The sequence below is a fragment of the Diospyros lotus genome, chromosome 8, assembly GCF_014633365.1.
Source record: "Diospyros lotus cultivar Yz01 chromosome 8, ASM1463336v1, whole genome shotgun sequence".
NCBI classification, from domain to species: domain Eukaryota; kingdom Viridiplantae; phylum Streptophyta; class Magnoliopsida; order Ericales; family Ebenaceae; genus Diospyros; species Diospyros lotus.
Genome location: NC_068345.1, coordinates 32,606,705 through 32,621,757, shown reverse-complemented (window position 1 = coordinate 32,621,757; position 15,053 = coordinate 32,606,705). Strand labels below are relative to the sequence as shown.

At 37.5% G+C, this 15,053-nt stretch overlaps 1 protein-coding gene and 1 non-coding gene across 2 annotated transcripts in view; one reads left to right on the top strand and one right to left on the bottom strand.

The window, feature by feature from the left end:
- Positions 1–15,053, bottom strand: part of LOC127808340 (NADH dehydrogenase [ubiquinone] 1 beta subcomplex subunit 2) — a 40,567-nt gene that overhangs the window by 19,284 nt on the left and 6,230 nt on the right. The window lies entirely within an intron of this gene.
- On the top strand, positions 2,868–2,974 carry LOC127809037 (small nucleolar RNA R71). Its single transcript, XR_008025045.1, has one exon. It is a non-coding gene; the product is annotated as a small nucleolar RNA R71 (small nucleolar RNA).

Below are 15,053 nucleotides of genomic sequence, written 5' to 3'. Positions count from 1 at the left end.
ACCTTTTTGTTTTTTTCCAAATAGCCCACGGCTACAATCTTGTTATTGGCATTTAAAATTTGTTCTTGCTCATCAAAAGAGTTAGCAATGCAATTTTCTATAGGCTCATCTAATCTCTTTAGAGGTATGCATTCGGTTATAACTGGATCGAAAATACTTAACCGAACTGAACTTAGACATAAAATCAAATCGAACCAACCAAACCTATTCACTAACCGAATTTGAATTTTTGGTAATCGAACCAAAAACCAAACCGATTAGCATAATAAGTTAATAACCGACCATAACCAATATACTAAACCAAAAACAAGCTACTTATCTGAATTCAAATACAATAAACTGAATGCACAACATCCAAACACACAACATCAATCAATCTAAACACACATATATGAATGTAAACACATAGCATCCATCCACAACATCAATCTAAACATCAACGTTCATTTATTTACAAAAGCCTTTGCATCCAAATCTAAAATTGAAGGGAAATTGGGTAAATTTCATTCATGGTTAATAAAATGGCATCAGTTGATTTCTACGATCATTCACTCAAAAGTTACACAAAACCTACCTTGCAATACATATCATTCACCTGTATATGTACTTGTTAACCTTCAAGTTTGAATTAATCAAGGAATTGAAGCGGACGGAAGCTTCGATACTATCTCTCTTCTCTCTCTGTGTGCTTTGAATATGATTGCTCCAAAGAGAATGGATGAAAGGGTGATGATGTCAGGTCTATGCATCTTACCTGTCCATGTCAATGGGATGGGTGATTATTCAGAAGCCGATGACGACAATGATTGGTTCCAACGGTGATGGCGAGGGTTAGGGACTTAGGGTTTCGATTTACTCTTTCAGGTGGGATTCGGGTGCAAGGGGGTTGGGCTGGGTGTTGGGTGGTGGGGCGACAACGATTGGTTCCAAGTCTTCGAATGGACGGTAACGATGAGGATTAGGGTTGAATCGATTAGCTCATAGGTGGGATTAGGGATTCGGGTGTAGGGGGCCGGGGGGTTAGGCTAGGTATTGGGTTGGGAGGGGGTGTTATGCAATGGGCTAAATAGTTTAGTTCGATTTTGGGTGGGGGGGTTGTTATGCGGAGGACTGGACAGTTTGGTTCGATTTTTTTGGTTATTTATACCGTAATAATCAAACCGAACCAACTACCCGATTTTTTGGAAAATTAATAACCGAACCGAATCGTCTATCAAGAATAACTGAACCAGATCGATCGATTCTATTTGGTTAGTTCAAGTTACTCGAACTTTTGCACACCCATAAATCTCTCTACCAAATCATCAATGTCATATATCCTTAAGACTTCTTTTTCATTGCCATTAGAATGTTTCTTAGCCTTAAACACATTGAAAGTAACTGTCTCATAATAAATTCTAAGGCTAAGTGTTCTTTGCTTTGCTGGATATCAATCAAAGCCCTCCATGTGGCAAGAAAATGTCTCCCTAAAATTAGGGGCATATATAATATTCTTTCATGTCCAGAACAATGAAGTCAACAGGAAAAATAAATTTATTTACTTTTACCAAAACATCTTCCACTACTCTTCTTGGATATTTGATACTTCTATTCGTCAATTGAAGAGAAATAATGACAGGTGTTGGTTCTATTAATCTAAGCTTCTTAAAAACAGAAAAGGGCATCAAATTAATACTTGCACCAATGTCACATAAAATTTTATCAAAATTAATTTCACTAATAGTGCAAGGAATAGAAAAACTCCCCAGATCCTTAAGTTTTGGAGGCAATTTATTTTGTAGAATTGCTAAGCATTCTTCATTAAGTTTCACCATCTTAAATTCCTTCAACTTTCTTTTGTTTGAAATTATTTCTTTCAAAAATTTTGCATAACTTAGCATATGTGAAATAACATCAAGAAAAGGGATATTAATATGCAACTTTTTAAACACCTCTAAAAATTTAGCAAATTGTTATCCAAGTTAGCCTTTAGAAATATTTTAGAAAAAGGAAGAAGAGGTTTGTAAGATTTTAAATTAAGAGAAGAATAACTTCTCTTTTTTTCCATTGATAACTCACAGTCATCTTCTTTAGCTTCAAGCTCTTGGCTTTCTTCCTATTTTGTATGCTCTTCATCTTTGTCTTCACTTTCAAGTTTTTTTCCACTTCCCAAAGTGATGGATTTTACATGCTCCATTGAATTCTTCTCAGTAGTGCTAGACAATCCTCCTTGTAGTCTTTCTGAAATTGCTTGGACAAGTTATCCAATTTGAGTTTCCAAATTTTGCATTCTTGCCTCTATACTATTGATAAACTTTGCCATCATATCTTCCAAATTCGATTTCTTCTCTTGTGAAATTTGATGTTGTTGTTGTTGAAAGCCAGGGGGCGCTCTTTGTTTATTATTACTCCAAGAAAAATTGGGATGGCCCCTCCATCCTAGATTGTAAGTGTTGGAGTAGGAATTAAAATTTGATCTGTTGCCACCATAAGAAATAAAATTAGTTTGTTCAAAAGAACAAGGAGAAAAATGATTTCCTATTTGACAATAAACACTGACATGTCCCTTGTTCCCACAAAGCTCACAATAAAGAAAATGAGAAAAGAAGAATTTGTAGCTGAAACCTCCAAATTATCCAAATTCTTATTTAATTCAGCAATTTGAATTAGATAAAACAATGATAGGATCAATATTATAAATTCCAACTCCTTTTTTGTTTGCTCTCTCATTATCCCATTGATAATTGTTGGTCGCTATCTCCTCCAAAAGTTCATATGCTTTTTCAAGAGTTTTTCTCATAAGGGTATCACCTGTAGTTGCATCTAATATTGAATGAGAAGATTGATTAATGCCACTATAAAAAGTATGCACTTGCATCCAAACAAGTAGACCATGGTGAGGACATTTCCTAAACAATTCCTTATATCTCTCTCACGACTCATATCATGATTTATTATCAAATTGTGAAAAAGTTGTTATGTCATTTATTAATTTAGCTATTTTAGCAAGTGAAAAATATTTAGATAAAATTTTTTGTGCCAAATCATTTCATGTAGTAATAGAACATGCAGGAAAAGAATTAAACTATTATTTTGCTCTAATTTTTGGGGAAAATAGAAATAACCTAAGTCGAATAGCATTCTCACTAACTCTATTATGCTTAAAAGTATCACATATTTCAAGAAAATTAGTAGTATGAGAGTTAGAATCATCATTAAGGCTAAAAAATTGTACACTCATCTGGATCATCTTAATAATTGTAGCTTTGATCTCGAAATTGTTTGCTTGCACATTGGGCCTCCTAATGCTTGATGTAGTCCATCCAAAGTAGGTGTAGCATATGAGCTCAATGTCCTTAGATTATTTTGAGCTTCTTGGTCTTGCTCCATCTTGTTCTTTTTCTTCTTCTTTTTATTTTTTTAATATTTTTTTTAATTTCTTAATCAATGGGTATCAATTCTCCACCACTAGTGCATGTCATGCACCATGAAACCTACAAAAAAAAAAAAGGAAAAATAAAATAATAAATAATAAATTAAAAATAAATTCCTAAGAGATGAAAAAAAAATAATCCTAAAAAGAAAACCTATAAATAAAAAGAAAAGAAGGAATTAAAAATTTCCTAAAAGCTAAAAAAAATAAAATTAAAATATTTAAATCCTAAAGTAAAACAAATAGATATTCAATCTAAGCCTAACTTATGTAATTTTGATATGCAATAAACTAGTTTCCGGCAACGGCGCTAAAAACTTGATGTGTGATTTATGCAAAATTAATTCAGACAAGTGTACCCTAGTCAAATATGCATATAGTGATAAAATGAATGTCAATCTCATAAGAATTAGATCGCAATACCAAAATAATTTTAATTTAGGATAAGTTGAACTAATTAATTAATCCAATGAATAAAAAGAAAAATAAAGGAAAAATTGAATTCTTTATGAGAAATTTTAATTAATGAATGCACTAGGATTTAGATTTCATTCAATCTAGCTAGGTTATGGAATTATTTATTCAATTCAATTCAAAATCAAAAATACCCTTATAGTATTTTATAATTATTTGCATGTGATGGTGGATTTTCCTCAATTAATTAATAAGTTTTCTCAAATCATATTAATTCTTTATTAATTTAATTTTATTGTCAAATTTCTGAGCAAATGTCAAAAGAAAAAATAAGTATTAAATTATTTGAAAATCTCTAATCTCCAAAGGGGATGTGACTCATTAAACTTTCTCAATTCTCACATACGAGCTAATCATTTCTCGGTATCATAATCAAACATGTGATTTATATTACCTATAGATCTAATTTATAATAATTTTTTAGTCAGTCATGTATAAATTATTAAATCATTAAAATGTGATTAATTTTTTAAAATATTAAACACAATAATATACATTCTTTATGTAAATAATATTCGAGTTTTGAATCAAACTAAATAAATAATTATATAATTTCAGAATTAAAATTAATTTAAACTCTAGTTAAAATAATTTAGCTAGATATTATTAAAATAAAAATAAAAACAAAAAGTTGAATGGAAAAGAAGATGCTCCCGGCTTCAATTGCCAATTCTTCTATGTCCGCCACTATATATATGCCTTAAATTCAATTCCTTGCCAAATGTTCTCCGTCCGCCGCCATATATATGCCTTCAAGTCAGTTCATGCGGCACCTTTATTCCTTTCCCGTGCGTCTCTTAATTCCTTCCGGTCTCTCCCTTTTAATATAATATATATATATATATATATCATTCGCCGAGCCAAGATCTGCTGTTCTATTTTGCTGTTCATTTTTTTGTCCAGCCAATAAGAAGTAGCCACATCACCCATTTTTAAATAGTAATTTTTGTAAAAAATTTATAAAATCAAATAAAAAATTATAAAATCAAATAATAACATATATATAATCAACATATATTTCATTTATAATTTTTTTGTTTGATTTTATAACTTTTTTGTAAAAATTATTATTTAAAAATAGGTGATGTGGCTAGCCAAAGAAGAGGACAGTAAAATGGAACAACAGATCTTGGCTCCATGCAGCCTAGCCACAGGCGTCTCCAATTCCATCTTCTTTTCTTTTCAATTTAATAATATATATATATATATATATATGCACTTAATGCCCTAGCCCAAATCTTCCCCTCAACGTGGACTTCTTTTGAACTATATAATATAATATAATATTAATTTTAAAATAAATTTTTAAATTAATTTATAATATATTTTTTTATCTTTTTAGGCCCAAATCTTCAAATTTAATTCCTTTGCTTGCTTTCTACCAAAAAGAGATTCAAATAATGTAAAATCTATATAAACACACATTTTAAGTAGAAATAATAATATAAGATTAAGATGAAATTAAATAAAAATATACATATAATTAAACTCTATCAACAATGAACAAATATTCAAGCAATCACACTTAACAGTGAACAAATCCCCCATTGGAGCAAATCAAGAAGCACATGACTAAAGTTTTGGACAAAATTTTAAAACAAAAATTACCTACAATCAACAATGAAGTAAATAAAGCGATCGGTGATGAGGGAATGATGTCCCAAAGGGAGCAGTAAGAAGCAACAACGATCAAAGGCAAGGGAATGACGAAGAATGATGACCAAAAGCGATAGAGAAGCAAGAAGCAACGGCGATTGAAAGCGAGGGACTTTGAGATTCAGACTAAAAGAAGAAGAAAAAAGATCTAGAAAGTGGAGTTTGACTGGAACTTATATTTATATCGGTGACAAAAAATGTGTTTCTAGCCACTTTTTGTAATTTGCGAAATAGTCTTGAAATGTTTCGCAAATAACAGAAATGGCTCAAAAAGCATTTCAAGCCATTTTCGTCGTTTTTGTGCTTCAGAGTTTTCAACCCGCCAGGCTCTTCTCCCTCTTTGATTGTCATGAGGTCCATTTTTATGAAAGGGACCTCATAGAGGGCAACAAAAAAGCTATTTGTTGCACACAAAGGCTACATTGGTACCCTTCCTCTATTAAGAGGTTGCTTTGGGTTGCCACTGGACACCATTAGGGATGGTTTGGAAGCATCCCCCATTGAATCCTTTTTTTTTTTCATGTATAAATTAATACAATTTATAAGAAAGGAAAACTTAAAAAACAAAAATAAAACACAAATCTCTTATGTTAATTGGCTTCTTTTTAGAAAAAAAAAAGTTAGAGGTCCTATTAATTAAGGGATGATTTTCTGCTTGAGAGAGTTGAAACAAGTATGAAGGATGAGAAAAAATAGAGAAGAATTGAGAAGGAAGAAACAAAATGGAGAAAACTAGTAAAATGAATAAAAAACTTTCACCAAGGTGATCAATGAGAGCTTGGGAAGCTATGATGAGCAAGCAAGATCTTCTTCAAAGAGACCCCAATATGAGTTTTCCTTACCCACAAATTCTTATTTCGTATCTTTTTTTTTATATTGTATGAGAAATCAATTTTGAAAATGTATTATGCTTGGCTTTTCATTTGTATATATAATAATGTATGACTATGTTATTTTGTTTTACGTTGTTTAGAGTCGAGATGATGTGGTCTAGGACCTTACAAGAAGTGCTTAAGCATCAATTGAGAAAGGTCGTGAAATGATCTTAATATGGTCACAAATGGCAGTGTAAAACAGAAACTTGCATTTTTTTTATGCATGTATTTTTATATAAATGTTCTATTTTTTGAGTTCCTCACTCAAAATCTTTATCTTCTAGTTTGAATTCATCTCATGAAATATTCAAACATTTTAAGTTAGACAAATGGTTCAAAGGGAAAAAAATCTTTGAAGCGTAGAATTTGAAAGTTTTGTTATTTTTGAGTCATGTCATGTTTTGTAGATGGTTTATATGTGAAGCATGTATATATTTTATTTTAATAATATCAAGCATATCAAAAATGTTAACCCATTATACACACTAAATTTATATTTAAGACATGCTATTTTATTTTGGTGGAGCAACAATTTTTACGTTCACATATTGGGTTGTAGTGACAGAATTTATTTTAAGGATTTTCAAAAAATTTTGGTCGGAATGTCCAATTTTTTTTTTCTTTTAATCTCAATATTTTGAAATAAATTAAAAATTCAAACTCTTTAATACAAGCTATGAATTAAATTAGATTCAATCCATGAAAATGAATATACATACAAATACCCCCACCTTGATAAACTAAATACAAAAGTTTAGGTAAAAAGTGAAACTAGTTAAAGGCAAACACTTAGGAGATTAATCTCTAGTGAATTTGAAAAAAAAAATAAAAAATAAAAAATAAATATAGAAGATCAAGCAAATTAAGATTTTGAAAGCAAGATGCATATGGTAAGAATTGGTAAAAGACCTTTGCAACAATTTTTTTTTTTTATAAAATTCAAATAACGACATGAAATACATTCTAAAAAAAAAAGGTGTTTCAAAGATTATTTTTAATAAGAAAGAAAATAATTTTGAATATGAAAATAAAAGATATTTAAAAAATTACCAATCAATATTGTAATCGATTATAAGATTAATTAGATAGATGGAGTAGACAAAATATCTAAATTGTTATTTCATTACTTTTATCAATCAAGGACAATAATTATTATTAAAAACAAATGAAAGATAATTTAAGTATTTTATCCAATAAAACTTAACAAACCCGTCGACTTGATTCAAATTCAAGTATTAAACTGGAATGTTGCATTGCAAGCGGAATAGCTTTTCTTTTTCATACATAAGAATAATTAATGTGAATTGTAACTGTATGTAATTATACAAAAAATATTTATTTTTATATTAATCTTATTTATTTAGATGGACGCCTCGTTGGTCATGTTAAATGGCTCCGCATGATGCTGATGAGCCGCCGACCCATTTTTTGCTACTGAAATCACCTGTCAAAATGCACTTCTTCAACATAATCCAGGTGCGAATCTGCAGTCTATTTTTTTGGTATTTCTCTGTGTCATTTAGGTCTATTCGGTTTGGCGAACCACACCGCTTGATCGTGCATCCAACCGGATGATGGACTCTTTGCCCCACGATCACTGACTAGATAAATCGTAGGACAGCTGGGGGCGAGAGAGCACATTCGTTTCCGTGCATCTGAACTACATACACTGAATAAAAGTCAAATTCAAACTTGGCGCCCGGCAACCGCATACACTGAATAAAAGCCGGGGAAATTTGCAAAAATAGGACTTTAGTACTAAACTTTCGAAAAATAGGATACTTTAAAAATCTTTGCAAAATTAAAACTTTTGAATGTGTGTTGCACAAAAATACCTTGCTTGCTTCTTGTCTTCTTATTGGGATTCCTATTATAGGATCCTTTCTACTTTTTTCCCACACATTCGTACTCGCCGTCAATTTTTCTCGCGAGTCTTTATTGTTTTCCATTAAAGTGTTGTTGCTTCTTCATTAATCGTTTTCTTCAAACTCATTGTTGTCTCCATATCAAGTATTGTCATATGTATTTCTTGTACCACTCCTTATGGGCTAAACTCAGTTTAGTGAGCCGCCCCAATCGCCTGAAGCCCAGAAGATCCAAGCGACCTCGTCAAAGAAAGTTCATACACCCTTGAAATCCGAGCTCATATCGCAGAACCAAGCAAGCTCCCAGCGAGCTCCCGATAAGGCTTCCAGTGAACTCCCAGCGATTGATTTAAAGAGCTCCCAATAAAGCCCCTAATTCGCTGGCTCAACCGTTCAGCTCGCTGGCCTGAAACCTCCAGTTTGCATGGACAACAAGGCTGCTGAACAGCCAGAGGCAGGGACTCACTTACTTTATCTGAGGCGAACCATACTCCTCGTAATGAGGATCCCGCTCCCGATTTTATGTAGAATATAATGATTGTTTGTCCCCCATTATATCATCTTTATATTTTTATATCTTATGTAAATTATAAATGCCCCTCATTATAAATAGGAGTCAGAAATATCATAAGGGGGAACAAAAAGAATAATTGGAGTACATTTGTGGAGTAGGCATCGTCTGGCCGGACCACGTGAAAATTCCTTGTGTTCACTCATATATGTTATTTTTGTTTTCTTTCTCTTGGTATTTTGGATTCACTCACTACGGCCCAAAACAAATCACGATCGGCCGGAATTAAACGTCGATATTTTGGCGCTAGAGGAAGGGGCCGCTCTGATCAATAACCATGGCAAGAGGAAGGAATACTCGAAGTTTCGACGCGATAGTCGATCCACCAAATAATCACCCCGATCGACTGCAAGATTTTCCACCAAATGGAGGGCCTGTTGTTTTGGCAGCGGATATTCCTTTGCCACCACTGACCGAAAACGCCACCGGTATTCCACCGCAGTTTCCCGTCCAACCCACCGTCCAAACCGCTGCGATAGGGGCGATCCAGGACTTGTAGCAATGCCAGGAGGCATTAGAGAATACAGTGATGAAGCTCGCTGACGCGATCAAAATTCTATCCCAAACTCAAGCGCAGGTTGTCCATGATCCACCAGCTTCGCCTCGGAGGGTTTGCCAACCGTAAGAAGAGAGACCCCCACTAGCAAAGGAGGATATTGGAGACAATTACCCATTTTCGGATTACCATTCTCCTGAACGAGAAAGAAGTAGGTGATCGTAGGCCCAACGATCTGCGGACCCGGACTCAACTGTGGAAGAGCTGTACCAAAGAGTCCGGCAGTTAGAGGCACAACAAGGAGTCCGCAACCAGAATAATGGCCATGGGGATAGGACGCCATTCACAAGAGAAGTTGACCTTAAACCCCTTCCCCCAAGATTTAAAGTCCTAAGTATGTCACAGTATAACGGGGACAACGACCCCTATGTTTAGCTGGATGCGTACAATATTCAAATGAATTTGTAGACAACTAGCTTGCTGGTCAAATGTCGTGCCTTCCTAGCGATCTTGGGTGATATTCCCCGAGTTTGGTTTAGGAGCTTTCCACCTCGCAGCATCAACAACTGGGAGGAATGCCAACGGAGATTCCTCAATGAATATAGAGCACTGAGAAGGCAGCTTGCCCCTCCATGTCACCTCGCCATGGTGTTCCAAAGAGCAAATGAGTCCTTGAATGACTATATTGCCAGGTTCAGACGCTAGGTGAGCAATATAGAAGATCCCTCCGATGAAAACATCCTGACTGCAATCTCCTCGGGCCTCCGCAAAGATGGGAAGCTTTATGAGAGCATTTACAGGACCCCGGTTAAAAACTTAGGGGAATTCTACGAACGAGCTGCTAAGGAGGTCTGCTGGGAAGAGGCCTTCGGTTCGAAGAAACCTACTGGACCGAAAGAAGAAGCTGGGGGCTCTAACCAGAATAAGAAAAGAAATAGCAGAGACGTAGGAAGGGAAGCTTGGGGGGAACGCTCAAACAACGAGGTCTTCAAGCGAGCCCACAAGGCGGAGAAAGATGAGCGACCTATGCGGTCATGGCGCTTCGACAGCTACTGTGTCCTGTCTGATCTCCAAGAAAGGATCTTCGCCATGGAAAGAAACAGAGAGGAGTTCGGGAAGCCCAACCCGCTGGGAACTCCTAACAAGTTCAGAAACAAGGAAAAATTCTATGCATACCATAACGAGGCGGGTTACAACACCTCTGAATGCTGGGCCCTAAGGAATGCCATTGAGAACCTGATTAGAAGAGGTCGATTGAAAGACTACGTGGTGCGACCGACCAATCAACCAAACCAATCACCGGCACAACAACCGCCTCTCTCCGATGACGAGTGCTCATCGACAGTACGAACGATCTACACGATTCATGGTGGACCTCACCTCGCTGGAACTTCCTACAAGTCTCACGACAAGTATGTGCAGGAGGCCAACCATGTCTTGTTGGCAAGGTCGAATGAGCAGTTTGCCCCTGTAAAGTGAGCTAAGGGTGGTTCAACCCCAGAAAAGATCATCTTCTTGGAAAAAGAGACTAGAAACGTCTATTGGCCGCACAACAATGTGCTTGTTATACGGGCCTAGATCGGCAATTATGAAGTATAGAGGATAATGTTGGACATAGGCGGCTCGGTAAATGTAATGTATAGAGCATGTTTTGATCAAATGAGGCTAGGACCGGAGCAGTTGAGCTAGTCCCCGGAACCGCTCTATGGATTCACAGGTGATGCAGTGATCCTTATCGGACGGATTAATCTTCCTTTTACTATTGGGGATGCGGATCGCTAGGCCACCACTCTGGCGGAGTTCCTAATTATAGACTGCTCTTCGGCATATAACGTCGTCCTCGAGAGGCCAGCAATGAACGATCTGGACCTGGTCACTTCAACCAGATCACTGACAGTCAAATTCTCGACCCCTAATGGAGTAGGGTGCGTACAAGGTGAGCAACACCTTGCAAGGCATTACTATGAAGATGCGCTAAAAATGGGGGCCAAAGGAAAGAAAGTAAATGTCATTGTAAGAGATAACCCATGACCAATCAGTCAAAAGGGGGTTAGCCATGATCTGGATCCCCGCAAGGTAGACTGTGACAAGCCCACCGGTCCGGTAGAAGAGCTCGAAGATATCTCAGTCAGCGAGGCGGACGAGGAAAGGTACCTCAAGCTAGGAAAAAATCTAGCCCCCGAGGTAAAATCCCAACTTACTGATTTCCTTAAAAGCTAACCTCGATGTATTCGCATGGAACCATGAGGATATGATAGGAATAGCCCCAGAGGTTATGTCGCATAGGCTTAACATAGATCCCATCTACAAGCCCTAGAAGAGGAGGCCAATAACTCCTGAGCATTATACCACTCTTAAGGAAGAAGTGAACAAACTCTTGGCAAATGAGTTCATTAGAGAGGCCCACTACCCGGTCATGGTGGCTAACCCGGTCTTGATGAAAAAGAAAAATGGGAAGTGGAGGACCTGTATCGACTTCACTAACATGAACAAGGCTTGTCCTAAGGACAACTTTCCTCTCCCAAGAATCGATCAGCTCGTGGATGCAACAGCTGGTCACTAGCTCCTTAGCTTTATGGATGCCTATTCAAGCTATAATCAGATCCCCATGAACCCCAACGACAAGGAGCACACCTCATTCATTACCGACCGGGGGCTCTATTGTTATAAGGTCATGCTCTTTGGGTTGAAGAACGCCGGCGCGACCTACCAAAGGCTGGTTAATACGATGTTCGAAGCACTGATCGACAAAACCATGGAAGTATACGTTGACGACATGCTAGTAAAGTCAGAACGAGTAGCGGACCATGTTTCTGATTTGGAAAAAATGTTTAAAGTTCTCAGGAGCTATTAGATGAAGCTTAATCCGTTCAAGTGCGTATTTAGCGTAGCCTTTGGAAAATTTCTGGGGTTTCTGGTAAATAACAAAGGTATTGAGGCCAATCCGAACAAAATAAGGGCTTTACTCAACATGAGGTGGTCTATAAGGAAAAAAGAGGTGCAAAACCTCAACGGCCAGATCGCAGCCCTAAGCCGGTTCATTTCTAAGGCAACTGCTAAATGTTTCCCATTCTTTGAGCTTTAAAAAAGGCGCAAGACTTTAAGTTTAAGTGGACAGAAGAATGTGAGTCCGCATTCCAGCAGTTGAAAGAATATATGGGACGAGCCCCACTGCTCACCAAACCCAAAGAAGGAGAAAAGTTGACCCTATACTTAGGAGTCTCCCAACATGCTCTCAATGTGGCTCTCGTTCGGGGGGATGAAGGGGTGCAACACCCCATATATTACGTCTCCAAAAGCTTGATCGATGCAGAGACAAGGTACACACCAATTGAAAAACTGGATTATTGTTTGATAATGGCATCAAGAAAACTGCGACCTTATTTTCAAGCTCATGAGATCAAAGTCCTGACCAAGTACCTATTGAGGCAAATCTTGCAAAACCAAACACCTCGGGTCGCTTACTAAAGTGGTCCATCGAGCTTGTTCAGTTCGATATAAAGTACAAACCAATGACGACGATAAAGGGACAAGTATTAGCATATTTCATTACTGAGTTTACTGGACTGGTTCACGAGGAAGTGGAGAACTTGGAAGAGCTATCCTGGGAATTATATGTGGACGGATCATCAAGTGAACAAGGAGCAGGCGCTGGGTTATGTTGATAAGCCCCGACAGCCACAAAATCCTCTGCGCCTTGAGATTCGAATTTTCGGCCACCAATAATGAAGCCGAGTACGAGGCCCTATTAGCTGGGCTCCATCTGGTAAAAGAGGTATGAGCTGAAGCTTTGGTAATCTTCAATGACTCTCAACTGGTTGTCAATCAGGTACATGGAGAATACCGGGCTAGAGATATGAAGATGGTGGCATACTTACAAAAGGTACGCGAACTCTTAGCCACTTTCGAAAAATATGAAATGCGCCAGATTTCACGTTCCCAAAACTCTTATGCTGATGCATTAGCTTTCCTTGCAACTGCCCGGGATGCGGAGTTCTTGGGAGCCATACCTATGGAGTCCTTAGCTACCCCAAGTACAGAACAACGAACTGAAACACTGGCGATCGCAGTATCCCAAAGCTCGTGGATGAATCCCATTTTGGATTACCTGCAAGACGGGAAATTGCCAGAAGACAAATTGGAAGCATGTCGGCTGAGAGCTCGAGCGGCTCGATATTACATCTATGATGATAAACTGTACAAAAGGGGGTTCTCAGCCCCATTTCTGAGGTGCGTTGATGGCACCGACTGTAAGACTGTGCTAGAGGAAGTTCACGTGGGCCACTGCGGTAATCATACCGGGGCACTTTCGCTGGCACAGAAGGCACTCTGGCAATGGTTCAATTGGCCCACCATAAAGTAAGATGCCATATAGATAGTCAAGAAATGAGAGAAATGCCAAAGATTTGCTAAGATTCTGCGAGTTCCACCAGCTTATCTACAGTAGATGAGCTGCCCATGGCCTTTTGCTATTTAGGGCATGAATCTGATCGGTTCACTTCCAACAGCTCACGGAGGGTCCAAGTATGCCATAGTGACAGTTGACTACTTCACCAAATGGGTAGAAGCTAAAGAGCTCACACAGATCACCAGCTCGAAGGTACAAATATTTACATGGGATAATATCGTCTGCAGGTTCGGAGTTCCACAACAAATAATAATACGGACAATGGAACCTAATTCACCAGTAATCAATTCATCAAATTTTGCGAATCGATGGGGATCCGAAAAATTTTTACCACTGTGGACCACCCCTAAGCTAATGGACAGGTGGAGGCTGTTAACAAGATAATCAAACAGATCTTGAAAGTAAAGGTTGAAGCTAGAAATAGGGCTTGGGTACCTGAACTGCAAACAGTGCTATGGGCTTATTGAACAACAGCTCGGAGCAGCACAGGAGAAACCTCATTCTCGATGGCGTACGGATCGGAGGCTATGATCCTAGCTGAGAATGAAGTAACCAACCATCGGAGGGCCACCTTCAATTCAAACCACAATGACAAGCTGCTGGTGGCGAACCTGGACTTGCTTGAGGAAGAAAGGGTATAATACCCAAGAACTTTGGATTATTATTTTAAAGGAAAAATAGAGATTTGGGAAAATTAAGTATCTGAAAAGCTCGAAAAATTTTATCGAATTGGCCGAAGGGAGTACCCTAAAGCTTAAATGTCTAAGGAAATAGGAACGCCTCTAGCGAGCATCTCGAGGCATGATTTTAGGACCGAAAGAAATGTAATAGGGAATAATCTTCGATATAGCAAAAATGCAGCTTCCATTTAAGCTGCAAAACTGAATTCTCATAGGAGACTCCTGAAATGATGACGAAAGCTATGGGAAGCTTCAGTTTATCAAGAAGAACAACCTTTCAGAAGTTTCAGAAAGAAATGAGTAGGTTTAAAGCCAAAACGAGGGAGAAACGGGCCTAAGTGTAATTCTCCAAAATTAGCTGAGGGAGGTCTAAACGTCATTTTTCTGAAAGTTTGGGGTGAGAATGTCAAATCTAGAACCTTGGGGTCTTAGTGGAAATAAGAAAAACCTCAGGGGCTTGTGAGAAAGGCCAAAGTGAAAATTGCCAAAATTAGAAGAGGCTTAAATGCAATTTCACAAAAATGAAGCTTCAATGGCCGACAGCCTCGGCACGCCTCCAACCAGGCGATTTCGAGCTCGGGGAAATCCAAGGGAGTGGTCGGAGCATACAAGGGGG